This window comes from Stegostoma tigrinum, chromosome 5 (assembly GCF_030684315.1).
Source record: "Stegostoma tigrinum isolate sSteTig4 chromosome 5, sSteTig4.hap1, whole genome shotgun sequence".
Taxonomy (NCBI): domain Eukaryota; kingdom Metazoa; phylum Chordata; class Chondrichthyes; order Orectolobiformes; family Stegostomatidae; genus Stegostoma; species Stegostoma tigrinum.
Genome location: NC_081358.1, coordinates 59,157,970 through 59,173,845, shown reverse-complemented (window position 1 = coordinate 59,173,845; position 15,876 = coordinate 59,157,970).

The following is a 15,876-nucleotide window of genomic DNA, read 5'->3' as shown; positions in this document are numbered from 1 at the left end:
GAAAGAGTTTAATGCAGCTAACTCCTGGAGTTTTCTGTGCTTCTATATTTGTATTTTCCTCACAGAGTCTATGTTAAGTTGCAGCCAGACCAATCAGAGGGCTTTTGCGGTGCTGAGCCCTCCTGAACTCACAACTGATGGTGCCAATTTGTCTGTACTCATAAACATCATTGTCTCATGTGCATTTTATTTATTCATTCACAGGATGCGAGCATCACTATCTAGTCCAGCATTGACTGCCAATCTCTAATTGCCCAACAGCAGTTCAGAATAAACCACATTTGTTTGGAGCTGGAGTCACATACAGACCAGACAAGAATAGAAGTTTCCTTCCCCAAAGGATATCAGTGAATCAGATGGGTTTTTTTGACAGTCATCAACGGATTCTAGCTCATCATTTAGTATTCAAATTGAATTATTGAATTCAAATTCCAACATCTGTCATGGCAGGATTAGAACCTCAGCCCAAGGAACATTACCTGGGTCTCTGAATTAAAGTCCATTCATAATAACACCAGGCCTTGCCTGTCTCAGTCAGCTTCACTTGTTTTTGAAAGTTACAACCAACTACTTGTACATTATCCCCTTTTAAAGTAGTATCTGTATTTTTCTCATCTTCACTCTGAAGTACAAAATTAAAAGATAAAATCTCTGATATTTGGTCACCTAAATCTTTGACTGGTGATTTACCGAGGCAAATGGTTTGGTCAGGTCAGAAGGCTTTCTGGCATTTTCACCATTTGTCTTGGATTTATCTGGCAACAAAGATCATATTGGAGGTTAACAAAGAGAACAAAATTGACCTCCAAGAAGCAAGTAATGTTTCACTTTTGAGACATTACCAAGACCTGCAGCTGATGCTTGGATTCTTGTTCATGCCCTCATCAAAGTCAGAAACTTGTTTGAAAAAATTGTAAAGGTTTCAGTAAATAAAGTATTAGTGTACAACTTCTGATCCTTCTGGGGCTGATACATGGCTACCAGGAGTGAGTGTTACTCCAGTCATGTAATTTCATCTATTTGAATGGTTTGAACTGAAATGCTGTTGATTAATGCAATCATTGCATTAAGTACATGTGAAAACACTGAAGGAACAATTCAGTTCACATTTATCTGCCTCTCCATTTCTCTTTGAATATTGATTTTAGTTCCAGAATTGGTTGGGATTGGTCTAATCAAATAAACTAGTCTCAAATCAATAATTATTTAGACAATCATCATTTAAGATTGAGGGAATTAAGATCTGAGTATTGTGGATAACTTATAGATTCACCACTATGTTTTGGCTCAGTTCCTTCAGAGGAACTGAAGCACAATGAAGCATAATGGAATCCAAAATTAAACAAAAATGCTGGAACTGCTAACAAATGGATCTCCATCTGGAACAGAAAAACAGGTTATTGTTTAAAGCCATCCATTATCCCTTCTGAGTTAGGTTCACATCTGAAATAGAGATGGCAAGAACTACAGAATTTGGAGTCAGAGATAACATAGTGTGGAGCTGGAGGAAGACAGCAGGCCCGGCAGCATCAAGGGAACAGGAAAGTTGACGTTTCAGTTTGGGACCCCCTGCTCCTCTGATACTGTTCAGACTGCTGTGTTCCTCCAGCTCCACACTGTGAAATATTCAGGATTTGGTTTCCAAACCCCTGACCTTCACTGCCAAGTTCTGATGTTCAGAACGTTGCGGCAACAGTGCCCAATCTGATCCATGAAGTTTAGCTAATAAAAGGAAAGTATTGCTGATGCTGGAGATTTGAAATAAAAAACAAAAGGCGCTGAAGAAACCCAAAATATTTGGCAGTCTCTGGGGAGAGAAAACAACATTAATGTATTGCATCTGGTATGACTCTGCTTCAAAACTGAAGAGAGTTTGAATATCATACTTTTTACGTTGACAAAGATAGAGGAGTAGCAAGTGCAACAAATGGTGAGGGTGTTCAGAGCGATAGATAAAGGGATTGGTAATTATAGTAGAAGACTGAGAAATGAGTTAATGCTAAGTGTAAATAGTAGAAAATATAACGTTTGTTAAGAGCAAATCAATGCAAACCAGCTTAGTTAGGATATTGTAGAAGGTCTAGGGACAGCGATGTGAGTTTGAGAGCAGGATGGTGTATTGAAATAACAAACAACTGGAAGGTCATAGTCATTCTTACAGATGGAGAAAACATTCCACAATGCTGTCTGCATTTGATTTCACTGAATGTAAAGAGATTGCTTTGTGTGCAGTGATTGTAGTAGACTAGATAGAAAGAAGCATAAGAACTGCAGGTAGAATGTTCTTTCGCCTGGAAAGGCCTTGGGCAATGAATAAGGAGAAGACAAAAGAAAAGTTAAAATCACACAGTGTGTGATTGAATATGAAGGTGAAGGGGGTGGGATGTGGCTCCGTGGTGTTCAGATAACAGGAGAGTGAAATAAGGTTTTTTAAAAAAAATCATGGGGTGTAGCCATCACTAGCTAGGCCTGTATTTATTATCGAGCCCTTATTGCCCAGAGGACAATTCAGAGTAAACCACATTGCTGTGGATAATAAAATGTGAGGCTGGATGAACACAGCAGGCCAAGCAGCATCTCAGGAGCACAAAAGCTGACGTTTTGGGCCTAGACCCTTCATCAGAGAGGCGGATGGGGTGAGGGTTCTGGAATAAATAGGGAGAGAGGGGGAGGCGGACTGAAGATGGAGAGAAAAGAAGATAGGTGGTGAGGAGAGTATAGGTGGGGAAGTAGGGAGGTGATAGGTCAGTCCAGGGAAGACGGACAGGTCAAGGAGGTGGGATGAGGTTAGTAGGTAGGAGATGGAGGTGCAGCTTGGGGTGGGAGGAAGGGATGGGTGAGAGGAAGAACAGGTTAGGGAGGCAGAGACAGGCTGGACTGGTTTTGGGATGCAGTGGGTGGAGGGGAAGAGCTGGGCTGGTTGTGTGATGCTGTGGGGGGAGGGGACAAACTGGGCTGGTTTTGGGATGTGGTGGGGGAAGGGGAGATTTTGAAGCTGGTGAAGTCCACATTGATACCATTGGGCTGCAGGGTTCCCAAGTGGAATATGAGTTGCTGTTCCTGCAACCTTTGGGTGGCATCATTGTGGCACTGCAGGAGGCCCATGATGGACATGTCATCTAAAGAATGGGAGGGGGAGTGGAAGTGGTTTGCGACTGGGAGGTGCAGTTGTTTATTGTGAACCGAGCGGAGGTGTTCTGCAAAGCGGTCCCCAAGCCTCCGCTTGGCTTCCCCAATGTAGAGGAAGCCACACCGGGTACAGTGGATGCAGTATACCACACTGGCAGATGTGCAGGTGAACCTCTGCTTAATATGGAAAGTCATCTTGGGGCCTGGGATGGGGGTGAGGGAGGAGGTGTGGCGGCAAGTGTAGCATTTCCTGTGGTTGCAGGGGAAGGTGCCGGATGTGGTGGGGTTGGAGGGCAGTGTGGAGCGAACAAGGGAGTCACGGAGAGAGTGGTCTCTCTGGAAAGCAGACAAGGGTGGGGATGGAAAAATGTCTTGGGTGGTGGGGTCGGATTGTAGATGGCGGAAGTGTCGGAGGATGATGCGTTGTATCCGGAGGTTGGTGGGGTGGTGTGTGAGAACGAGGGGGATCCTCTTTGGGCGGTTGTGGTGGGGGCGGGGTGTGAGGGATGTGTTGCGGGAAATGCGGGAGACGTGGTCAAGGGCGTTCTCGACCACTGTGGGGGGAAAGTTGCGGTCCTTGAAGAACTTGGACATCTGGGATGTGAGGGAGTGGAATACCTCATCATGGGAGCAGATGCGGCGGAGGCGGAGGAATTGGGAATAGGGGATGGAATTTTTGCAGGAGGATGTGTGGGAGGAGGTGTATTCTAGGTAGCTGTGGGAGTCGGTGGGCATGAAATGGACAGCAGTTACAAGCTGGTCACCTGAGATGGAGACTGAGAGGTCCAGGAAGGTGAGGGATGTGCTGGATATGGTCCAGGTGAACTTGAGGTTGGGGTGGAAGGTGTTGGTGAAGTGGATGAACCGTTCGAGCTCCTCTGGGGAGCAAGAGGCAGCGCCGATACAGTCATCAATGTAACGGAGGAAGAGGTGGGGTTTGGGGCCTGTGTAGGTGCGGAAGAGGGACTGTTCCACATTGCTGTGGATCTAATCACATGTAGGCTAGACCAGGTATGGACAGCAGATTTCCTTCCATAAGGACATCAGTGAACCAAATGGGATTTTCCTGACAATTGGTAATGGCCTCATATTTAACATTAGACACTTATTTCCAGATTATTACTGAATTCCATTCCACCATCTGCCATGATGAGATTTGAATCCAGATTATTGCCTGGGTCTCTGATTTACTGGTCTAGCAATGTTAAGTCTGGGTAATCATCTACTCTCTACTATTGAAGAAGGAACAATCCCTGTGAAATGCTGACACTGGCGTTGGGGGCGGGGAAGATTTGTTTGCTGGAGGTAGAGGAAGTTATGGAAGATTATTCTTTGAATAAGGAGACTAGTAGGCTGGAAAGTGAGGGAAAGAGGAACCCTATTACCTACTGTTGTTAATGCCTCAACTTCAGGGATTAAGCTATGAGGAGAGAATGTTCAAATTAGATTTATTTTCTCAACAGTTTTAGAAGGTTAAGGGGTGATCTGATCAAAGTCTTCAAGGTGCTAACAGGAGAAGATGGGGTAAATAAAGATAAACTATTTCTATTGTTTGGAGATTCCAGAACTAGTCTGAGAATTCAGGCTAAACCACCCATGATAAATGTTAGGAAGCAGTTCTATACACAAAGTGTAGTAAATGTTTGGAATTCTCTTCTGCAATGACAGTGGATTCCGGATCACTTGTTGATTTCAAATCTGAGAGAGATAATTTTTTTGTTAAGTAAAGGTATTAAGGGACATGGCCCAAAGGCAGGTACATGGAGTTAGGCCATACATCAGTCATGATCTCATTGAATGGTGGAGCAGGCTCGAGTGGCTGATCAGCTTACTTATGTTCCTATGTATGGGAGGAAAGGGAGTATCAGAAACCAAAGTGAAATGGGTTGGGCATGACTAGGTGGCTAATTGTGTAGATGTAATTGTGTAGTCTCCAGTAACACGTGAAAAGAACATATGAAACAATTAGGAGATTTATTTAACAGTTACAGGTAAATGGCTTGGTAAAAATTTTTGCCATAAGTGCGTCCATGGAAGTGAAGTTAACCTACATGTAATACATTGTAGGGCATTGGCAAGTGTTGCTAAGAGCTGTAAAAGTGAAGGCTATAGAGAATAGAAGAACTCCCCAAATAGGAATCACAAAATTCCTGGGGCTTTTATAGTTTTTACCAGAAATGTGTGCCTAATTTCAGCACAACAGCGGTAGCATGAGTGGACTTGTTATGAAAACAGATAATAAAAGGTCAAAAGAGTGACAATCAGCTTTCGAGAAACTGAAAGAAATATTAATGAATGAACTGGTATAGATTTTATATTGTTTTTATTAAAGCATGTAAATAGCAATTAATGTCGGTTTTTTTAGATTAGATTCCCCACAGTGTGGAAACAGGCCCTTTGGCCCAACAAGTCCACGCTTCCCCTTGAAGCATCCCACCCAGACCCATCCTCCTATAACACACACACACCTGAACACTACAGGCAATTTAGCATGGCCAATCTGCCTAGCCTGCAAATCTTTGGGCTGTGGGAGGAAACCGGAGCACCTGGAGGAAACCCACGCAGACATGGGGAGAATGTGCAAACACCACACAGACAGTCACCTGAGACTGGAATTGACCCCACATCCCTGGTCTGTGAGGCTGCAGTGTTAGCCACTGAGCCACCATACCGCCCCACACAATGAATTAGAGTTAGTGTGGTTTTATTGTAGAATAATGAATTGGGAATCAGAAGCCAGTGGGTTGAATGTTCTAGGGTCATGCATTCAAATTCCACCATGACACATGGTAAAATTTTAATTCAATGAGAAAGGATCCGAGAGGAAAAGTCCTGAAGAAGGGTCTAGGTCTGAAGCATCAGCTTTCCTGCTCCTCTGATGCTGCTTGGCCTGCTGTGTTCATCCAGCTCTACACCTTGTTATCTGAGATGAAAAAAAGTTAGCTTAATGTCAACCACATAACCATTGTTCATTGTCATAAAAACCCACCATGGCACACTAGTGTTCTTTTGGGAAGGAAATCAACCATTCTTACATGGTCAAGACTAGATGTGACTCCAGGCCTACAACAACGTGGTTGATTCTTAACTGCTCTGATATTTTGTTTGGAGAAATTGGAAGTAATGAGAAGAAACTGCTTATTAACCTCTGTGGTCCAAATTGCTGCTATTGGACTATGTTTTCCTGATTATTTCTTCTCTCAATATTCATATTGTGCTTATGTTTGCAAAGGGAGGAATTTAAGAAAGGATAGAGTTGAAATGCTGGTGCTATAGGGACTTTGGATAGTTGATTAAGTTTTCATTTTTGTGATGACTCCAGGAATAGTGTTGCTTGATTTCCAATTCACTCTCCCAGTGAATTATGACATTTGATTCACAGCCAGGTTGAAGAGCAAGTCACTTAATAGCTAGGGATAATTGTCTGACTCAGGTTGCTATGATGTAAAAGAAGTAGAGAGTGAGACTAAAAGATGTGAACTTTACTATTCCATAAGAAAGCGAAGGAAAGAAATTTTATTTATAGATTAAATATCAGGAACAAAGGATGTTCGAAAATATAGTCATTCAATAATGTAGAGAAACATGTCAGTGATTTGAACTTATCAGAATTCCACAAATAGCACTTGCATAATGAACACATTGGCCCAGAGCTTCTAAATAGTCAGAGACTGAAAGAATCCTGAAAGATGCAATTACCAGATAAGTTTTGTATTTATGTTAGGCAACAATTCAGTGTCTGGAATTCTCCAAAAATGTTTCTAACTATGTATTAGTGTGGTCCAACTTACTTACTTAGTAATTTGTTAGGAAAAGATAGGGGATTAAAATCATTCAAACTTTTAGATGTATATAAAACACTCTCACTGATGGCCTCTCTGACTGTTCATTGACTCTGTAATCCACCCTAACACCAACCTCAACACAGCTACCACCTCAATCCAACCCAATTAAAATCAAGATGAACCAAACCCATCCTTCCTAGTCCTGCTCCCATGACCTTGCTCTTGCATCCCTTCAGGCTCAGCTATGTTCCCCAGACCCAATGCAACCCACACTAGCTTGCCCAGTCTGATGGAAGATGCTGTCAACAGTTTTACTGTTAAAGCCTGGCTTCAAGAATACACTACAGAGCTGAACACAAGTGGTATGGTGACATGACATTCCCCAAAATAAAGATAACTTTTGACATTTTTGTATCTTGTATAAGTAAGTATTGAGTCATTAAGGGCATAGACATGATTTTTAAAAGTTTAATTCATCATGAAGAGTTTGAAGTGCCATTGGAAGTGATCAGAGATGCATGAGTTAATATAATGGGACATGAGGAAAAGGAAGTGGGTGAGGGAATGTGAGGCATGAAAGAAAGGAAACCTAATATTGAATGAAACAACAGGGGTCAAGTCTTAGGAAACTGAGGTGGATTTTTTATCAAGCTTGCCTCAAACCTCAGCAATTACTATAGCAGACTCTGAGCTGTTTCTAGCCGGGCAGGCCAGAATCCAACATATGTCTACACGGTTCTACCCACTAGAATGGAAACCAAGTTTTTTAATGCATTTGTTCCTGAGGCAGGCCCACACGCTAATAGAAATTCTATTTAATAATACCATTCCTACAGTGTTATTGAGTCACCACCAGCTCCTCAGGGGCAGTTAAGAATGGGCAATAAGTGCTCACCTTGCCAGCCATGGTTAGGATCCTTGAAATAATTCTAATGAGTTTACTGGATCATTCCTGAATTGCTTAAAGAATTCTGAGTATTGCTCACTGTAACATGAATACATACATTTGCAAACATTACACTGATATGTAAGGTCAACACAAATAATCACATCAACATTGGCACTCATTATGGCCATCTCGATGGAAGATTCTGTACATATGAGTCCTCTCTATTATCATTGAAGATATGGATGTGGTGGGTATCACTCATAATTCTCCTTTGTGATTGAACCCGAAGATGGTTGGACTCCTGAAACTCTTGCAGACTTCAGGAGTCTGTACACCATTTACACACGGGCTTTGTTAGACTACTGCTTCTTTTTCCACTATTTGAAGGAGCTGCACCTCAGGTTTGCTATGGTTTGTTTTCAGCCTCATGCTTTTGATGTTTGGCCCATAGTATAGGAGTAGATTGTGGTAGGAAGATTGGAGAACTTCTCTGTTGGTTCTGACCAAAGTAGCTTTGATAGGTCCAGGTAGTGAGCCGTGGAGAGGGTGTTGATAAGTGGTGAGTAACATTCAAGCCACACAAGCACTATGCCAGAAGCATTTCTCTCAAGAACAAAGTTAACCATCTCCCCTTGACATTGAATGGTAATACCATTATCAAATTCTCCCATTATTATCAATCTTGGGTTTTACTTTATTCACTCTTGGGTGTGGCTGGCTGAGCAACATTTATTACTTGTCCCTAGTTGCTTTCAAGAAGGTGGTGATGATCTGCTGCAGCCCATGTGCTGTAGGTAGACTGACAAATCTCTGAGGGAGATTTCCAGAATTCCAGGATTCTGACCCAGCGGGAGTCAAGGAATGGTGATATATTTCAAAGTCAGGATGGTGAGTAGCTTGGAGGGAAGCTTGCAAGTAGTGCGTAGTGTTCTCATGTAGCTGCTGCTCTTGTCCTTCTGGATGGAGGTAGTCATGGATTTGGAAGATACAGTGTAAGGATCTTTGGTGAATTTCTGAAGTGAATCCTGTAGATAGTACACACTGCTGGAGCTGAGATGACTGAGCACCAACAATCATAACAATCTTCATATGTGCATTCCCACTGATTCCAGTTTTGCACCATTTAACCTTAATAACAGAGGCTGTTCAATCTCACCTCACCTTTGGAATTCAGCTCTTTGCCCTTGTTAGCACCAAAGCTGCTATGATGAGAAGAACTGAATGATCCCGCAGAACTCAAGATGGGCATCAATGAGCTGTTTTTGTTGAGCATAAACTGCTCGATAGCACTGTTGATGACATCTTCCATGATTTTACTGATGATGGAGAGTAGACTAATGGGGTGGTAATTGTCTGGATTGGATCTGTTTTGTATTTTGCTTAAAGGACAATTTTCCACATTGTCAGCTAGGTACCAGTGTTGTAGCTGCACTGAAAACTTTGCTAGGGTAGCGGCAAGTTCTGGAGTTTTCAGTACTATTGCTGGAATGTTGTCAGGAACTTTGCAGTATGCAATACTTCAAATGTTTCTTGACATTATGTGCTGTAAATTGAATTAGCTGAAGACTGATATCTATAATGCTGGGAATGACTGAGGTGGCCGAGATGGATAATCGACTTGGCACTTCTGCCTGAAGATTGCTGCAAATGCTTCAACTTTATCTTTTGCATTGATAGGCTGGGCTTTTCCATCATTGAGGATGGGATGTTTTAATTTCCCACCATCATTCATGACTAAATGTGACATGACTGCAGAGCCTATTATTGATCTACTCTTTATGGGATCACTTAGCTGTGACTATTACTTGCTGCTCCTGCTGTTTGGTATTCACGTAGTTCTGTTTGGTAACTTCTCAGGGTTGCCTCCTCATTTTTAGGCATGCCTCATGCTGCTTCTTCATGTCCTCCTGCACACAGCATTGGATGAGATTTAATCCCCTAGATTGATGGCAATGGTTTAGTGGGGTATTCCAGGCTCTGATGTTGCAGAATACGTTGGAGTATAATTCTGGTGCTATTCGTTGCCCACATGGATACCTAGTCTTGAGTTGTTAGATCTGTTTGAAGTCTGTCCCAATTTGATAGTACCCACACAACACGATGGAGGTTATTTGCATTGTTAAGGTGGGGCTTTGTTGCTGGAAGGAATATCTGGTGGCCACTCTTACTGATACTGTCATACATTTGTAGCCGGAAGTATGGTAAAGATATAGTCAAGTATGCTTTCCCTCTTATTGGTTCCCTCACTGTATGCTAAGTTACTAGAAACTCAACTGAACCAGCAACACAAATGCCACAGAAGCAAGATCAGTTCTAAATATGGGTGTCCTGCAGTAAAGAGCTCATTTGATTCACCAAAGCTTTGCCACCATTTTCATCACAAGTGAAGTGACAGAGTACACTTCACTTATCTGAGTGAGACCGGGTTCAAAAAACACTCAAGAAAGAAGTGATCAAATATATCCAGCCAAACAGCAGTCCCTCCACCACTTTGAACATGTTCTCTTCCACAACTTGTGCATTTTGGTTGCATTGTGTATTATTTACAGGATGCCACTACAGCTGCTTCTTGGATTGCACTTAAATCTGCCAACTACACCACATCAGAAAAGCAACAGGAGGTGGACAGGTAGATTATCAACTCTAAGTACCCCTTCAAGTCACAGAACATCTGTACTTGGACATTACTTCACTGTGATTGAGTCAAAATCATGGAATTAACAACAATGTGAGAGCATTCGTCAAGTGGAGTGCAATGGTATACACTGGAGACAGCTCTTCACATTGTCAAGAACAATTATAAATGGACAATAAATGCTGGTCTTGCCAGTGATGCACATATCCCAAAAAAGTGACCATGAAGCAAAAAAAATCCTGTTGCAAATGAATTTTTATTATTTCATTATCAGAACTGGTGAGTTTCATTGTCATTGGTTGTGTAATGAGTCAGCCATCTTGTAAGATTCTTTTGCATGTATTTCCAGAGAGGCATTAGCTTCTCTGCGAAACCTACTTTTTGTTGACGTACAACACAATATTAGATGAAGCATTCATCAATACGCCAACAGAGGAAATGAACTCTTTAAAATTATTGCCATTTTGCAAACTATGGTCATCAATATTTATGTACTAAGAGACTTATCAACAGTAAAATTATAGTGCACTATAAATCTGGGAGCAAAATCAAAATCAGATCAATTCACTTCTTGCTGTGTGTAGTGCAAACTCTTAAAAGGCTATAAGGTGGTCATTCTTGGTCCTGGAAAGTGACCAAGCTTCCTCTGATTTCTACAACTGATAAAGTATCTCAAACGTTTGAGTATGTTAAGGATAGCTGTTTCACTTCGCTCCTAAACAGGGCACTGCTGTCAACACAAAAATATATTTTGCCTATCACTTGAATGAGGAATGTGGTATCTGAATTCCCATGCTGGTGACATGCCAGATATATTGGGTATTTGCTGTGAAGACTGGCAGATCATATTACACAGCATATTACTTTGGCTGTATTTAGGACTGTCAGTTAGACCCACAGTTATGTGTATTGGAAGCTAACAGACAGGGCTCTGCTCTTTTCAGACAGACAGAACATGTATTCACCTGTTTCAACTCAACAAAATAGGTGCCACCCTTCATTGGTTCATTTTTCACAGCACTGTCCTGACGATTCAGAGTCAACCTCCCGGGTTTAAAGTTTAAGCAAAGCTTGCCAATTAGCTGTTAATCAGTAGTAATGGCTGCATTCTGCATCTAACAATTAGAATTTCCTTGCCAACCTTTCAGCATTCTCCTCTTATGCTATCTATATATGATCTTCCCGTTAAACTGGAAACACAAAGCAACAAAGACCTTGATGGGAGTTGTGTACAGACATCTTAGCAGTAATCAGGATGTGAGGAAGAAAATAAATTAGGAGAAAAGAAGACATGTACGAAAGGCACTATTGGAATAATCATGAGAGATCACAACATGGAGGTGGGCTGGGAAAATTACATTGGTAGCAGATTTCACGAAAAGGCACTTGTGAAATGTCTACAAGATGGTTTTTTGAAGCTGCTTGTGGCAGCGCCAACTGTAGAACAGGCAATTCTGGATTTGTTGCTGGTGATTGAGGCAGACTTGATGAGGTAAAACTTAAGGTGATGAAACCCCAAGGGGACAGTGACCATAAAATGGTAGAATTCATCCTGAGGTTTGAGAGTGAGAAACTGGAATTGGATACAACAGTATTACAATTGAGTAAATGTAACTACAAAGACATAAGGGAGGAACTGGTCAGAGTTGATTGGAAGAATGGCCTAGCAGAGAAGATGGTAGAGCAGCAAATGGTAGGAATATCTGGGGGTAATTCAGGAATCAAAGCTTGAATTCATCCCAAGGATGAAAAAATATACTAAAGGGAGAATGAGTCAGCTATGTTGACAAGTGAAGTTTGATAGTGCATGGGAAAATAGGACTGAGTCAGCACAGCTTAATCAAGGGGAAGTCATACCTGACAAATCTATTAGAATTCTGTGAGGATTTAGTGAGCAAGTTAGGCGAAGGATAGCCAGTGGACATGATCTATTTGGATTTCCAGATGCCACATAGAAGACTGTTAAATAAGATAAGAGACTTTGGTATCCGGGTCAAGATACAAGCATGGATAGAGAATTGGCTGACTGTCAGAAGCCTAAGAGTGGGGATCAAGGGGTCTTTTACAGGATGGCAGCCAGTGACTTGTGAAGTTCTGCACGAGTCAATTTTGAGACTGTAATAATCTACTTTGTACATTAAGGATCTGACAAAAGAACTAAGGGCATTTTCATTCAGTTTTTCAATTACACAAAGATAGATGGAGCTACAGGTAATGTTGAGGAAGCTTTGAGGCTGGAGGGACTTAGACATGCTGGGCAAGTGGGCAAAGAAGAGGCGGATGGAATACAATTTGAGATTATGTGAGGTTTTACACATTAGTAGAAAGAATAGGGCAGAGACTATTTTCCAAATGGGGGTCAGCTTCAGAACTCTGCAGCATAAAGGGACTTGGGAGTCCTGATTCAGCATTCTCTTAGAGTTACCATTTGTGTCCAGTAGCATTTAGGAAGGCAAATGCAATGTTAGCATTCATTTTAAGAGGGTTAGAATACAAGTGCAGAGATGCACTGCTGAGGCTGTGTAAAGCTCTGATCAGGCAGAGTATGGGGTCCAGAGGACATTTAGAAGTATGATCCTAATATGCAGGGCTTGTTGTATGAGAAGCAGTTGAGAATTCTGGATCTGTACTCAATAGAGTTTAGAAGGATGAGGTGGGAGGTGGGGGCAGGTGCAGGTGTGCAGGATCTTACTTAAACTTACAGTAAACTGAGAAGCCTGGGTAGAATTGATGTGAAGAAAATTGTTTCCCATGTTGGAAAGACTAGGGCCTGAGGGCACAGCCTCAGAGTGAAGGGATGACCCTTTAGAACTGAGATGAGGAGGAATTGCTTCAGCCTGGGGTAATGAATATATGAATTATTGTCACAGAAGGTCTGTGGAGGCCAAGTCATTGAGTGTCTTTAAGATAATTGATAGATTTTTGCTTGGTGAGGAGATCAAATGTTATGGGCAGAAGGCAGGAGAATGGAATTGAGAAACATATGAGTCATGAATGAATGGTGGAGCAGACTCAGCCTAATTCTATCCTCGATTTTATGGTCATATGATCACTGTCTCATAACATGTAACCTGATTATATATGTGCTGGAAGCATGCTGCTCTGTTGCAACAAAATAATTTAATGCTAGCCCAGACAATTGTATATCAGAAGACGATAATGTTTATACGTAATAGTTGTTTATAATAAATGTCTGTTAGATTCTTTCTATTGCAATATCTACATCCAGTGTCCTATGTTATAAGGGATAACACAGCATTGTTGCATTAGGCAAAACATACTGTTGGAGTCTAATTCAACCTTGTTGCAGAATCATATTTTTCCCATACACACAAAGCATTAAATTTGATCAATCAGCATTAAATTTACTATCATAGCATAAGTTGGAGGGGCAGGTGGTCAGTTTAGTTCAGTTGGCCGGACAAATTGTTTGTGTTGCAGAACAACACCAACAATGTGGGTTCAATTCCTATACTGGCCAAGGTTACCATAAAGGATTGTCCTTCTAAATCTCTTCACTTTCCTAAGGCATGATGACCATCAAGACAAATCGCCACCAGTCATTTTTGTTTAATTAAAGTGTAGTCCTATGATCTAATAAGGTTTTGATGGCTTTAAGCTTTTAGAGCATGAGTACAATCTTTCTACCTTATTTCTAGTCACAAAAGATCAATTTCACCAAGCTGAACCCTCAGCCAGACAGTAGGAACTTTAATTTTAAGAGGATATTTCATTCTGAAAGTTTCAAAAATTGTGCCTTCACAAATCAGAAAACATAATTTTTGGTGAATTAGTTAAGATTGAACAATCAGGGAAGGGGAACAAACTAAGTTTAAATGCATTGGAACTTCCTCTCTTAATGACAATAACTGTTATTTAACAGCACATTATCAACTATTTTAAACTGCTTGACAGGAAGACAATAAGGAAAGTCCAAGATTGAGTAATGTCAGACAATATAAGCAAAAAAAAAAACAAATGTTTGGTAAAGGAATGGTTTGTGGGGATGTATGAGAGGTGGGGATAGTTGGAGACAGGATTTCTGGAAAGGCAGTTACACTTAATAGTGCAATGGAAATTGGGATGTTTAAAGGTCAAGTTCAAAGGTTGATGCATGCATTTTTGAGGCCTATATGGCTAGAGGATATGGCAAAAAATAGAGGGTTGAGGTCATGTCGTCTTTTTATGTTCACTTCGCAACTTTCTTGCCTACTTAGTGTCAGCAGCAAACCATAGCTTCCAGCAACTGTATGAGATTTCACAAAAAAAAGGTGAGAATTTTAGAACTGAGATGTTGCTTCTTTGGGAGCCAGTGCAGGTTAATAAGGATAGGGATAGGGGTGATTGGGAGTTGGAGCATGTTAGAGATGGGAATGTAGAGTTTTCGATGATATACTATTTACAAAGGATTGGCTATGTGGGTTTGGCTGGGATTGATTAGTATACATCAACTTTTGGGAGACCTGAGGCTTGGATTGTCTGATTTTATGTTATAAAAGTGAAACCCTTGCCTGTCCAACCTTTCCTCATAAGATAATCCACTCATTCCAAGTATTAGTGTAGAGAAACGTCTCTGAGCAGCTTTCAATGAATTTATTCCTCTTTAACTCTTTAAATAAAGTGACTAATATTCTACACAGTCTGCCAGATGCAAGCTCACTGTTGCACTGAATAACTGGATAACAACGCCCAACTATTACATTCAATTCCCGTTGCAATAAATGATAACATTGTATTAACTATTCAAAAATCTTGTTTATTTGTTCTATACAGTAAGTGTGAATTGGAATGCAGCTAGCTTGAATTTGTTTATAAGAATGATAAGGGAAAATAGCACATGGCTCCTTTAAGAGGTAAAGCATTTTTTCTAAGCTTCAAGGTTTATATAGAAAATGTGTAAACACAGCTGAAGGGGGTATAACCAGTTCTGAAACTGAAACATGTATCAGTTGGAAACATTAGGCTTGTTTTGGTGTTTTAGCAATTAATTTAAACCAAACACTTAAAATTGAAAGTCAATTGAATTTAAATCTGATGGTTTTGACAACCTCAGACCAATGCTACTGTAAGAAAATTGATATGTCATCCAAGGGTATATGAGGAGAAATCACTAAGCTCTCTAAGAAAGCACCATTCATCCATAAAAGGTACCATGGCAGTTCTGGCTAAAAGTCCTCACAGACGACTTTCATAGAGAAAACATCCCTGATAGCTGCATCAGCAGAAGAAAGGCTTTTATGACTCGAGAACTGCAAAAGAAAGGCATGTAGACTTCGAAAGACCAAATTTTAATGTATTTTATTATATTATTACTTGGGGGGTTTATACAAGTGGGACTCGTGTTTACTGGAACAGAATTTAGATCAGTTAGGAAATAGTCAGGAGTTAAAGGGGGAATTGTTTGGTTTGTTAGTGATCTTGTTAATTTATTCATTGTT